This window comes from Callospermophilus lateralis, assembly GCF_048772815.1.
Source record: "Callospermophilus lateralis isolate mCalLat2 chromosome 11 unlocalized genomic scaffold, mCalLat2.hap1 SUPER_11_unloc_2, whole genome shotgun sequence".
Taxonomy (NCBI): Eukaryota; Metazoa; Chordata; class Mammalia; order Rodentia; family Sciuridae; genus Callospermophilus; species Callospermophilus lateralis.
Genome location: NW_027510154.1, coordinates 4174367 through 4187540, shown reverse-complemented (window position 1 = coordinate 4187540; position 13174 = coordinate 4174367).

Here is a 13174-nt window from a genome sequence, read left to right as displayed (position 1 = left end):
ATATCTTAATGTAACAGGTAGTAGCTATTTCTTATAATATCATCTTATAATGAAATCCCCAATTTAATTTTCCTTTAATTCCATTTTGCCAGTGGGATATACTTACCCTTACTGTCCTCATCATTATATAAATGTATTAGGAAGAGACTACTGTAGAATAAACTCCCTAAAACTCTACAGCACATAAAACATTTTGTTTTCAATTTCAGACTGGATTTCTCTGACTTGGCTGGGATGGTTCTGTTATGGGTTACCTCTGATTAGTGGGCTACTATATGTTGAGGGCCACAGCCGAGTCGGGGTGACACATGGCATTTTTGCCAGAAGTAGTGGTTGAGGGGTGACGCCAGCAAGTTCTCGTGGAGTTCCAGTTGAGTTCCAGTTGAGCTCTCCTGGGGATTCCCAGAGAGTTCCCATTGGTTGGGGAAGTACTGGAGTAGCGATATTTCTGGCTGCTGGTTCCTGGATGAGCAGCATGGCATTTGGAGGAGTTCCCGGGAGCATGTATGGAGCATGCTGGTGGAGTTCAGAAATAAAGTTTGTTCCTACTTCAGTGGCTCGTGATTTGTGCCCAGCCAGACTGCGGCAACTATAAAAGAAAAATTGCATCAGACCAATTTGAGAGGCAAGGAACATGTTCTTCAAGACTACTGCAATAGTGAAATTCAACTTCTAATACAGAGGGGACACTGGAAATCAGGAGCCAAAAGTTAGGTAAGTCAGTATTTGATGGAAATGACTAGTGAAATTTTGTTAGGCGCCATAGTAATGGAGCAGACAAACTTGAATATCATGGATTGAAAATGAGTTTGAGTGGATATCAAAGGTGAGGGCATCTTTAATCACCTGACTATACATGATTCTTTGTTAAACTGGGTTATCAGTTCAAGGTTGGAGTAAAGAGGAGGGCTAAGCAAAAACAGGGCTTCATGGATCCCAATCAAAGTTTCATTAAGGAAGGAATCCTTGCCCGGGATCAATAGGAGCACTGATCACTCCTCAGAGTGTATGTATCACAGCCTGGCAGTAGAAACACAAAAGAGCAAACTCCACTGTGCAAGCACATTACATTAATCCATTAATTCAGTTTTAGTTCTTAAGTTATAAGAACTAAGACTGAATTAGTGGATTAATCCATTTTATAAGTTAATAATTTGAATTGATTAGTAAGTGGTAATTGTAGACAGGTAGGCTGTAACTGAAGGAGCTGGTCAATTTGGGTATGCCTTGAACATTATTATACATTATGTCCATGGCCCCTTCTGCTCTCTCTTTCTTCTCTTTGGCTATGATGAGAACAGTTTTCCTCTACCATACCCTTTGGTCATAAAGCTACACCTCACTTTGAACTCAGAGCAATGAAGTTGACTGAGCATGGAATAGAACTCTGAAATTGTGAACCCACCCCCCACCCCGCCATAAAAGTTTTTATCCTTCAAGTCATTCTTATATTGTGTTTTAGTTACAGGAATGGAAATCTGTATTAACACAGAAATAGCTACCTTGAAGTGCAGTCATTTTCACTAATATGACTTTGTGGTTCAGAAGCCTTTGGAACTGGTTTGTAGAAAGAGTTTGGAAAGTTTTGGAAATGCAGGCTAGGCAATCCCTAGAATGTTATGAGCTGAGCATAATGGGCAATTCTGTGGAACTTAGAAGACCAAGATGCTCATAGGAATACAAACTGTAAAGATTGTGCTAATAATGTTTCAAGAGACCCTGACTCTGTTGGAATTTAAATAGAATTCATTTATATTTCATCTGAAAAAAAAGTCTGCATTTTACCCATTTTCTGAGTTTTTCTGTGAGGATAAATTTAAAGGTGATGAGCTAATTCATCTGGCTGAGGAAAATTCATGGTAGTATAGCATTAAAATGATAGCGTGGGCATTTATGACAGGTTTTGGCCAGGTTTACTATGAAAATTTGGAGAAAAGGCAGTGAAGAAAAACTTGAAAAACTTGTAGTTTGTCCATAGAAGAAGCACATGTAAAATAAGGGCCCAGAAAATTATTGCTGTTGAAGAGATTACTGCCAATAAACAGAAATTAAATACTTAGCACAGAGATAGTTTAAAGATGTTTTCTCAGGAATCAACAAAACCACAACTATCACAGACTCAAGTGGGCAAAATGAAGACTCATTCCAGGTTTAAGTGAGAAACTTGCTTGAACAAGGGTGCCTAGAAAGCTATTTTCCAGGATACCTTTCACCATTTTCAGCCCTCCAGGTACTAAGAAGCTACTGCAGTTCCGGCCCAAAGTTGTCCACTGACTGCTCAAGTTGATGGTAGACCTCAGCACCATCCATATTGGTATTGCAGCAGTGCAGGGTGGTAGAGTTAGGAAATCCCAAACATTTCCTGTAAGATTTCAAAGGAAAGTAGTGGGGGAGGAGGGGAAGCAAAACAAACCTGCAGATAGACTATAAAAGGAATATGTGTGAAGCTGTGAAGGTGAAGCTGAAGCTGTATTGAAGACCCTGGGAATTCATAAATGTCAATAACATGGAGGATCTTCCCAGAAAACCAACTGAATGTGAGGAGGGCCAGTCTAAGTGAAAGGACACATAGGCTACAGCCAGGAAGACCATAGGGCCAGGGCTGCAGAAGTCCTTTAGATATTTTCCCACAGTATGCCCCTGGTGTCAGAAGTGGAACTACAGAGCTTCTTTGCCCAGCTGGATTTTGATCTTTGGTTCTATTTTTTTTCTCTTCCCACACTTCTGTCTTTATAAATGAAGCATTTATTATTTGCATATATTTTATACACACACACAATAAGTGTGTGTGTACAATTGTTGTGTGTGTATATATATGATATATATATATATATATATATATATATATATATATATAGAGAGAGAGAGAGAGAGAGAGAGATAGATAGATAAAGTTGATTTTGATCTTAACAGCGGCTCACAGCCAAAATTTGCTTTGAGTCTCACACATGACTTTGGACTGGAACATTTGGGCAGTAGTGATGGGATTGTTGAGATTATAGTCCTCTTGTAGATAGATTAAATACCGTTTGCATTATGAGATAAACATGAGCTTTTACGGGCCAAGGACAGAATATTATGGTTTGGATATGAAGATTTCCCCAAAATCTCCTGTTAGTGCATAAATATTCATATGTAAAATGATCAGATTATGAGAGCTAACCATTTAATCTGATCATAAATAATAATTTGAGTGGATTACTAAGTGATAATTATGTAGGTACTGTAAGCATGACAGGAGGAGATAGGTCACACCAGGAAAGCCTTGGGAATTTTATACTTCGTTCCTGGCTCTTCATGTTGTCTGTTTCTTTGCTAACAAGAGGTGAGCAGCTTTCCTTCATCATTCCCTTCTGCCATGATGCTTCACCTCACCTAAAGCTCAGATTAATGGAGTCAGCAAACCATGGACTGAGTTTTTGAAACTCTGAGCTCAAGGTTGTTATTTTGCTAACAGCGATAAAAAGCTAATGCAGTAGCATGCCATTAATTAGTTGATCACAAGGACAAGGCACAAATTGAGTGTGGAAGTAAGCAGTATATCTGTAGGAGATGAAAGAAAAAAATATATTTATTTTTAATTATAGACCACATCAACACTGGATACACTTCTGGACTCTGTATCAAAAGGATATCCAACTATAGAAAAGGTGAACACTCACATTCAAAACCAACTAATAATAATCTTTTCTCCTTTATTCCTCTTCTGTCTCATAGAAGCAATTTCCTTGATAATTTGCTTTCCAGTTTGGGAGTTTTTTCCTTGCATTTTAGGTTTGACTGAGTTTGAAGAACTGAATTTCAATGTTGCTTCTTAACCAAATCACAAAGTTTTTTATTTGTTTATGTTTAAATGTCTTCCATAGAAAAATCATCTCAGAGACTTATTTTTAAAAATAAAAGTAGAAAACAATATACCCAGATATAATACCGATGCAAATATTATAATTTGGGTGACCTACATAAGAAATATATTGCAAAACTCTTAATATAAGCAGAACAAGTAAATGTTCATATAGAATAAGAAGAAAAACAATGAATACTTTTTTTTTCTTTTAGCACCAGAGATGGAACCCAGGGGTGCTTAAACACTGAACCATATCTGCAGCCTACTTTTGTATTCTAGTTAGAGACAGTGTTTCACTGAGTTGCTTCAAGCCTCACTATGTTGCTGAGGCTGGCTTTAAATTCATGATCCTCCTTCCTCAATCTCCTGAGCCAATGGGATTATAGGCATATGCTGCTGACCACTAAAAATAAATAACTATTTTAAAGTTGAAAAACTAAAGAAAAATTATGAAATAGTGTATTATCTGCCTATCACATTCCTCTATAATATTTTCTCTTAAAAAGTTTGCATAATTTTCAATCACTTTTTCACACAATCTTGTCATATAATTATGTATAAAATAATAGAAATATTATAATTCCCTCCTGTTGTTTATCTATGGCTTAGAATATTACCTTGACCTTCACAATTTATTAGTATTGCCTTTATGTAAGATTTGGTAATTTTTGTCAAAATTGGAAAAATTCAAGACATATGTTTTATGTATGAGCTGTGAAATGTGGGATTTATTGAATTATATTTGACAGGAAAGAGTATTGGCCCTACTTACAACTCTCCCCCTATTCTCATTTATATGCCTAAAGACTGGACAGATGTTCTGTAGTCTAGTTTTGTTTTCATGGATTTGACTTCTAGCTCTGCTATTTCTGTCATGATCTTGGATAAATCAACATAGCATTTTTTTAGAATATTTATTTGGTTTGTTTTTATTATGGGTGCTTAGCAATAACTTTAATATTTAAGCACCAATGAAGGAAACAGGCTTCTGATAAAAAAAAAAAAAAAACTCTCCCCATAAAACCTAGAAATGGACTATTTTACCCAAATTTATAAATCATGCATTGGTAAGCTGATATACTTTCAGTGTTTTGCTCCAAGCTGAATAGCCAGTGTGATGATATTGGAAGGTGGAAAGTTTAAGAGGTGATTAGACTTTTAAAGCTCCACATTCATAGGTGGGTTCAAAACTTAATAAAATGGGTTTAGGGATGGGGTTCACTTTGCAGTCTGTCATGTGATGACACATAAAGAAGTTTTTCTCCAGATGCCAGTTCCATGATCTTGTGCTTCCCAGCTTCCATAACTATGAGCCAATTAATTATTTTCTTTATCAATTACTAACTCTCATGTATTTCATTATAGCAGCACCAACAGACTAAGACAAAGTCATAACAGTGACTCTGAGGAAGAAGATATTATGAATAAGATCATAATTGAGAAGCAGCTCACTAAATTAACAGAAATGTTATTGCCCTTGATCCCAATTGGTTATGCATGTTATCTTTTGAAACAAATGAACCAGCTGAAAAGGGAGATGTGGGAGTCACTGACCTTTCAGAAACACATGGGCATTATCACACAAAGAAATAGCTACAGCCTTAAGTGTGAGAGTTACCAATGTAAGACTGGGAAACACAAAGATTCTCTCTGGTGGGCATTGGAAACACACTTACCCCAGGAAGGCAAAAGGGAAATAGGTGTCAGAGTGTTTAAGTTTGGCACAATGACAAAATTCTGGAGATGGGTTGTACAACAATATGAATGTACTACTTAACACTGCAGGACTGTAAACTTAAGAATGTTTAAGATCATAAATTGTATGCTTTTCCAGAAAGAATTTATATATATATATATATTTAACCTATATATGTGTGTATGTGTGTGTGTGTGTGTGTGTGTGTGTGTGTGTGTGTATATATATATATATATATATATATATATATATATATATATATATATATATATATATATTTGTTTGAAATACTGAATGTGTTTTTAGTCTTACTATAAAGAGAAGTGTGTTTCCCCACTTCATAGGAAATCTACTGTAGCCCTCAGTGGCAGGTCAAAGAATGTGCCTGTTTAGTAGAGAAATTTAATAAATTAAAAAGAAAAGAGTTCCAAGCTATCAAGAACACTTTTATGCTCTATACTCAATAGGAGCAATAATTCTTGCAAATTATATAAAATTGTGTACTGGATTTAGTGGTGAATTTAAAGAGAAGGAACAAATAATGCCTCAAGATCTTAGTATATTCATAAAGAACAACCTGGAAGTTAAGTGCTCATTTTGCCAGAAAACAAAGTTTTAAATATGCAATCACATAGTATTTGCACATTTGAAAACAAAACTAAATATGCATTCATTATTATCATTTGACTCTGCTCTAATTTGACATTTTCTTTGGTTTTATGCTTCAAAATATTTCTAGATTAGTGAATGACTTGGTGTTATCAGGTTAGTGTCTCTTTAGAAAGGCTTTGTCAATGGAGACCTGTTCACTCCATCCTCCTGGACACAGCCCAAGGTTTAATTGCAACAAGAGATGCCCAGATAACCACATTTTATCCAAAGGCATTAGTGTACATATGTAGTCCATCTACATGCCTGCATGAATGACAAACTCTAAGCATTTTCTAACATACTCTTATCCATCTTCTTGATAGATTCTGTGTGGCCTATTGGGAGCCACATGCTGAATATAGCAAATAAATATATAATCTGTTAGTGTGCTTGAAACTTTATATCTTTGAGATTCTGTTCAAAGCATCTTAACTTACTTTAAATAATTCCAGGTTGATATAAACAAGGAAAATGAAGAAATGCCTCAAAGAACCAAGGATTCAAGTATAATACCCCAATTTCAAAATGTTATTTATCTTCAATGGGAACAGGTCTATAAAATATGTTATAGGTGTTTGGTAGATTATCAGGTCTAAAGGCTACAGAGTCATAATGACATATTGGGATCAGGAATGATATCCTATATAAATCAGGAAGGAGACAGTAGTTCAAAAATCTGCATACTAGTTGGACATGGTGGTGTACACTCGTGATCCCAGGGAATCAGGAATCTGAGGTAGGAGGATCATAAATTCAAACTGAGATGAGCCTCAACAGCTTAGCAAGATTATAAACAATTTATCAAGATTCTGCCTCAAAATAAAAAAAATAAAAAGGGCTGGGGTTGACCTCAAAATGGCAATAGCACAGCCACCTGGCCTAAAAAATAAACATCCTTGCCTGAATATTGGTCTGTGTTGTGTGTGTGTGTGTGTGTGTGTGTGTGTGTGTGTGTGTGTGTGTGTGTGTGAGAGAGAGAGAGAGAGAGAGAGAGAGAGAGAGAGAGAGAGAGAGAGAGAGAGAAAGGTGGGTGGGGGAAGGGGGGTGCAGGGAGAATGAGAGAGAGTCTCAGGTCCTCAAAAAGAAGGCAGTGAGACAGGGATTTTCCAGCTATGCTCAAAGTTAACACCTATTGGAAAGCAAATAAGTTAGAATTGTGCAGAGACAACAGTTTAATTGCAATGCAGTTTCACCAGTGTCTCAGCTCAGCACATGAAGAGTTTGGGAGCTGATTTTTTTTTAAGGAATAAACCAATGGAGGCAAGTAAGTCAGACATTTGTATTTCTGTCTCAGCCTGTTACTCAACGTAAACTTCCTATTGTGCATGCAGATCAACTCTGCTAAGAGTATTTCTCAGAGGAAGGACCTAACTGAAAACTATCACCTGACAACATTCCTATCAATCAAGGAATAAGTGCTTTAATCTGAGGAAGGAGTGAGAGTATCCGGTTGAGCCTGTACTGTGTTCACTGCATAGACAATCACTGACATTTTTGACAAATAAGTGTCTGAGATGTCCTAAATGACAATAAACCACTTATTTATGTTCATTCCTGCCAATTAGATGCCATCATCATTATGCAAAACTGTACAACTTAGTTGTAACTTCAGCATTTATTTCAGGAAAGGCTTCAGCCAGAGAAAATAGAAACTCATCCACAAGCAGCATGAATGGGTTTTTTAAACAATTTCCTAAGAGGAAAAGCAAATGGTGAACAAACCAAAATGAGAATGGCTATAAGATTGGATCTATTCCTTAAGACAATCCCCCCTGATCAGTCAAATAATATTTCAGAGCATATATTCAAGATATGCAATGAGTATTTTTAATAATGTTATTATAATTTTATAACTTTAATTAATATTTTGTATGTGGTGTTGAGAATAGAACCCTGTGCCTCATACATGCTAGGCAAACACTCTACCACCAAGCTACAACCCCAGTCTCTCAAGGAGAAATTATTGACTAAAAACAGTTTAATCTATGTGAAGAAACTATGTTCACCTCAGCATCCTTAGGATTTATCACTATTTCCTACATAGAGTGGGCCTTTAAAATATTTATTGCATACAAGATTGACATGATAAAGAATCAGATATTCATAACTGTGTTTTTATTTTGTGCAGTGAATTTGACTGATATGAGAACACACTTGTTTTTACTGAAGTAAGTAGATTTTCTGGTAGAGACAAAATAGGGCAATGGATATGATTTAATCTTGCACATATGATGCATGTCTATTTCAACAGAGAATTTACACTCAGCCAATAATAATTTTCCTTCTTCCAAAGTTTCCATGTCCTCTCCTCTCTAGACTTGGGTCTATCCATGGTCAACTGATTCTCACTCACTTCCATATGTTGTCACAAAAGTTCTTTTGTTGGTGTTATCTGCATTATTAGTGTGTTGGTCTTGATGGAAATATGAGACCATTTGAGTTTGTGATGCTTTCCTTGACTTCGACAGGTAAGAGCCTCAGCCTAGGAACCTGCCGCAGTCTCTAACTGGGCACAAATCACGAGTCTCCACACAGCTTGTAGATTCAAACAGCAATTCTTTATTCCCGAACTCACACCGGCCGTCTACAAACACGTTCTGGGGGAATCCACGTTCTCTGCCCAAATCCACTCTCTGCCCAAATCCACTACTCCTGGGCTTTTGTCTCCCAAAATATACTGTCTGACCCTAAGAACTCAAGAGGAACTCAGCAGCAGGATAAGCCCTATTCTAAAGGGGGAACACCCTAATCTCCTATTATGCTAAACCGCCCTATTCTAAAGGGGGAACACCCTAAACACGGATCCACCCTGGTCCTTAAGCAAGGTCACCTTACATGCAATGTCCTGCAAAATGTCCTATTTCCATGAGTCCTTCCACTAAAGAAACATGGGGGTACGCTGGCAAGGAAATTGTCATACCTACTTGGCTGATGGCTCCCAGCAGGAACCTTCTTTTTCTCCAATTCAGCTAAAGTCCTCTGTTAATTTCTCTATTGCTGCCCTGTTCCTCACTGTCTATTCTACAGGAGAATGGAATAAACTCCATAACACCTGCCTAGATATCACAACCATCTTAGCTGGTCGCTCACTGAGTGCTTGTTTGAGGTACAACAAAATGATAGGGTCCTGACTTTTCTGGTACCTGTCCATTATTTCAATCTCCAAATAATCTGAATATTCATTAGCCATCTTGCTTGTCCCTCACACCCACATGCCTGGTGTACTGTTATGTAAATATATCACCAGGATAGTTGAACAAATGACAACTCTGCCTATACAGAGACAGGCACAGAGTATTAAATTCCTTCATATAGTCAGCATTCATGCCTTTTATGTATTTCTTTCAAATTTGTTAGGAAACTAAGATCTTTAAGGTATATTGGCTTTAATGAACCCATATTTACCCTGGAAATAATTATCATGTTAATTGTCATAGGTTATATTTAATTTGCAACTTTTAAGTTTTCCTAGCCCAAAATGTATAACATTAGGTTCATACTGGAATGTATACCCATGTAAAATTTAAGTATAAGCCATGATGTACAAAACAAAATATGTTTCAAATGAAGCTTATGTTTTACTGTTACTTCCAATATTCTCATTTCTATCTCAAAATTATACTAATTAATTTTAAGTGTATTCATGTGTATATATTCTAATCATTTTTTTCTGTTAAGGAAATTAACAATATGTATACTTTCGAGATTGCTTTTGTTGATGTCTGTTTCTATTTCAAGGATTTTTAAAAATTTATTATAGATCCATTAATTGTTGGCAATCTCTAACATACACACACAAACATACAAATATATTTTTCTATGTGAGGCTGGTTAAGTAAAATGAAATAAAATAGATTCAATATTTTTCATTCAGCTGTAGGAAAGCACTCTACCACTGTTACATTTACAAAAATTCTAATTAATACATATTGATCCAAAAAGTCAATATCACTTAAAATATTTAAAAGCAATTTTCTAGAAATCACATTATTTGGTACATTCCATCAGTAAACTCTTGCTATATTGTGTCATTCCAATAGGAAGTAGTGGCATTTCAGTGGCTTACATTTCCCTCTTTTTCTTGGCTCTAAGTTTGATACAACCATGTTAGTATTTAAAAACAAACAAAAATTGGATAGAATAAACAAAGTTTATATATGTCTTAGAATATTCATATGAATGAGAATGATTAAAGGGAAGTATATATGACAGTCCTGAAAACTTTGGAAACAGGCCAAATAATTTACATTCATGTTCCATTGGTCAAAGAAGGTCAAGTGACCAAGCCTGAAATCATTCATACGTGCACGTACCCTCAACCAATAGGAAGCATTGCCTATTATCTGGCCATAGGCAGGGATGGGGAACCATTCAAGAGCTGGGTAACAAATGTCTTGGAATCATTTTCTTAATTTTTTTAAAAAAGTAGAATTCCATGAATCCCTCTATGAGTCAAAAAAAAAAAAGAAAGAAAGAAAGAAAGAAAGAAAGAAAGAAAGAAAGAAAGAAAAAAGAAAGAAAAGAAAAAGCCTCAAAGTTAAATATAATCTATTAAATGTTTTGTTTTCAATGGTTTTCTTCAAAACTATTCAAGGTTAGTTCTACAAAAACCAAAGAAATGATTCAAAGTAATTTAAGATCACTGTAGGAAAACAAATAGGTCTTGTAATTGCCTTCATGAGAAAGCACATTTTTTTTTCAACTCTCAGTTCTTGAAGACAAAAATTAAATGACCAGAGAGTGATAGATTATTTGTAGGGCTCTGAAACATTCACTATATGGATTTTCTAAACATTGAGGATGTCAGAGCAGCTCATTTTTCCTTTTCTCTATTAGATAGAAAATGTAGAACTCCTGTGATTTTTGTTTCATCAAATCCTCCTGGAAAAAAAATGTATGTTTGGCTTCTTGGCACAGAAAACCATCCTCTGGACAAAAAAAGTAGAAAGCCTGAAAAAAAGGAGAACCCAAATATCTCTACAAAATAATATTAAAGAGTGACAATGTTTGCTTTTTGGGCGAGAAACCTGTACATCAAGAGACTTAATTGGAGAAAAATATCCTTTCCATGCAGGCAGTTTGTGCATTTTCAATAAAGAATCCTAAAAATTGCATTAGGCATTCAAAATTTACATGCCAACAAACAAACAAAAGTCAATTTGTATATTCAGTTACACACTTAGAAGGACTGTCCTTTTTCATATTCTCTATTTTCTGTTCCTTTTGCTTTTTGTTGTTGTTGTTGTTGCTTTAAAAGAGAAATAAAATATTTAATTAGTCACTAGGTATATTTCTTATTAAAACACTACCTTAAAACTGAATGTATTTATATTCAGTCTCTGTTATTTCTTTTCTCTTTTCTTATTTATTTTTGTTGTATTTTATAGCATTTTTCTATTCCATTGTATTTTTAGTTATCTAATAGATAATTAGTATACCTTATTCTGAAATTCAAAAGGTTGGAAATGATTTTCAAGGAGACACTTCAGAGTAAATATAGATAGTGTGGGTACAGGAAAGAAAAAGTTACATTCTAAGGAAAGTGATTTATTGTTGATATTCAAATCTAAACTGAACATGATCAGACTTGAGAAAAATATAGCTGCTATTTTATAATACACAAAGAGATGATTTGTTTTGATAGCATTCTAAGCTTCTAGAATAACTGGCATGCCTAACCCACACTGTTATTATTTACTCCTCCCTGTTCTTTGTAAATACAGTTTCCCCAATCATGTAATTCTTCTAAATGGCTGAAAATTTTCAAGTAATAATTCCCTCTTCCATGATAAGCATAAGTATGTGAATAAATAAAATGATGAAATTATATTTCTGGATAAATATAACTAATATTTTAAACTTGCCAAACAGAACAGTGTGGCATGAAGCAATCATCATTAATTTTTTTTGGTTATTTATTTAGAACTTGCCTTTCTTGTTTTCCTCAAGCCAATTTTGCTTGCATGTAAATTTCATGATTGCTTAGTTATTATTATAAAATAATTGTTACATGTGGAAAGGAGTAAAAATGTTTAAAAATAAAGCCTATATTTTGTTATTAATATATTATTACTACTCAATCAATATTCAAGTCATTAGTTAAATTATAATCTATATAGATAAGACCAAGATGACAATTTCTCATTTCCATATATAAGTGGCTAAACACCTATTTTTAAAAACTTGCAATACATTATTATATTTACTGAAAGTAAGAAGTTCATTTTAGCATGTATAGCACAACCAATCATCCCAAATTGTAGTGGCTTAAAACAACAACCATTGATCAATCTCCTAATTTTGTCGTTTATTAATATTTTCTTGAATAAGTTAGGGGGGGGAGCTGTTGGTTTCTGTGATCTGAGCAGAACTAAGTTGATTTTGTCCAGATTGGGTCATAAGTCAGTGGAGAGCCTGTACAAGGTGCTCTTCTTGGATTGCATCACTGCTCCTCATGTGATTTCTATTCATAATGTCTATCCATAACTATATTATCTCTATCTCTACAGATGTTCACATAGAAGCATTGTGAGAGAACCCAGAGATAGCAAGAGCCTCAACATTCAAGCAGTTACTTGTATCATGTTTGCCACCAACTTTTGGACATAACTTGTCACATGTCCAAAATAATCTGAGTGTATGGAGACCACTGAAGCCAGGAAGCCATGACTACCACAACCTACCAGTTACCAAATTTTCATTGCTGCTCAACATTGCAGCTGACCTTTTTATTCCATTTATTATTCCTTTTATTCTTGTATTACTTCCTTTATGCTTTCTGTCTTTTAACTTCTGGTTTTCCTACAGTGTTATTTGGCAAATTATTTTATCCTTGAATTTGTTTTCTGAGTAAATTTTTATCTCCCCTATGCTTTGATTACTAAAAAAAAAAAATCCACTTTTTTTCCCCTCTCTCTCTAGTGTACCTTATGTATAGCATTCAGTTCACACTTTATATAAGTGAATGGTTTATTCTGAAA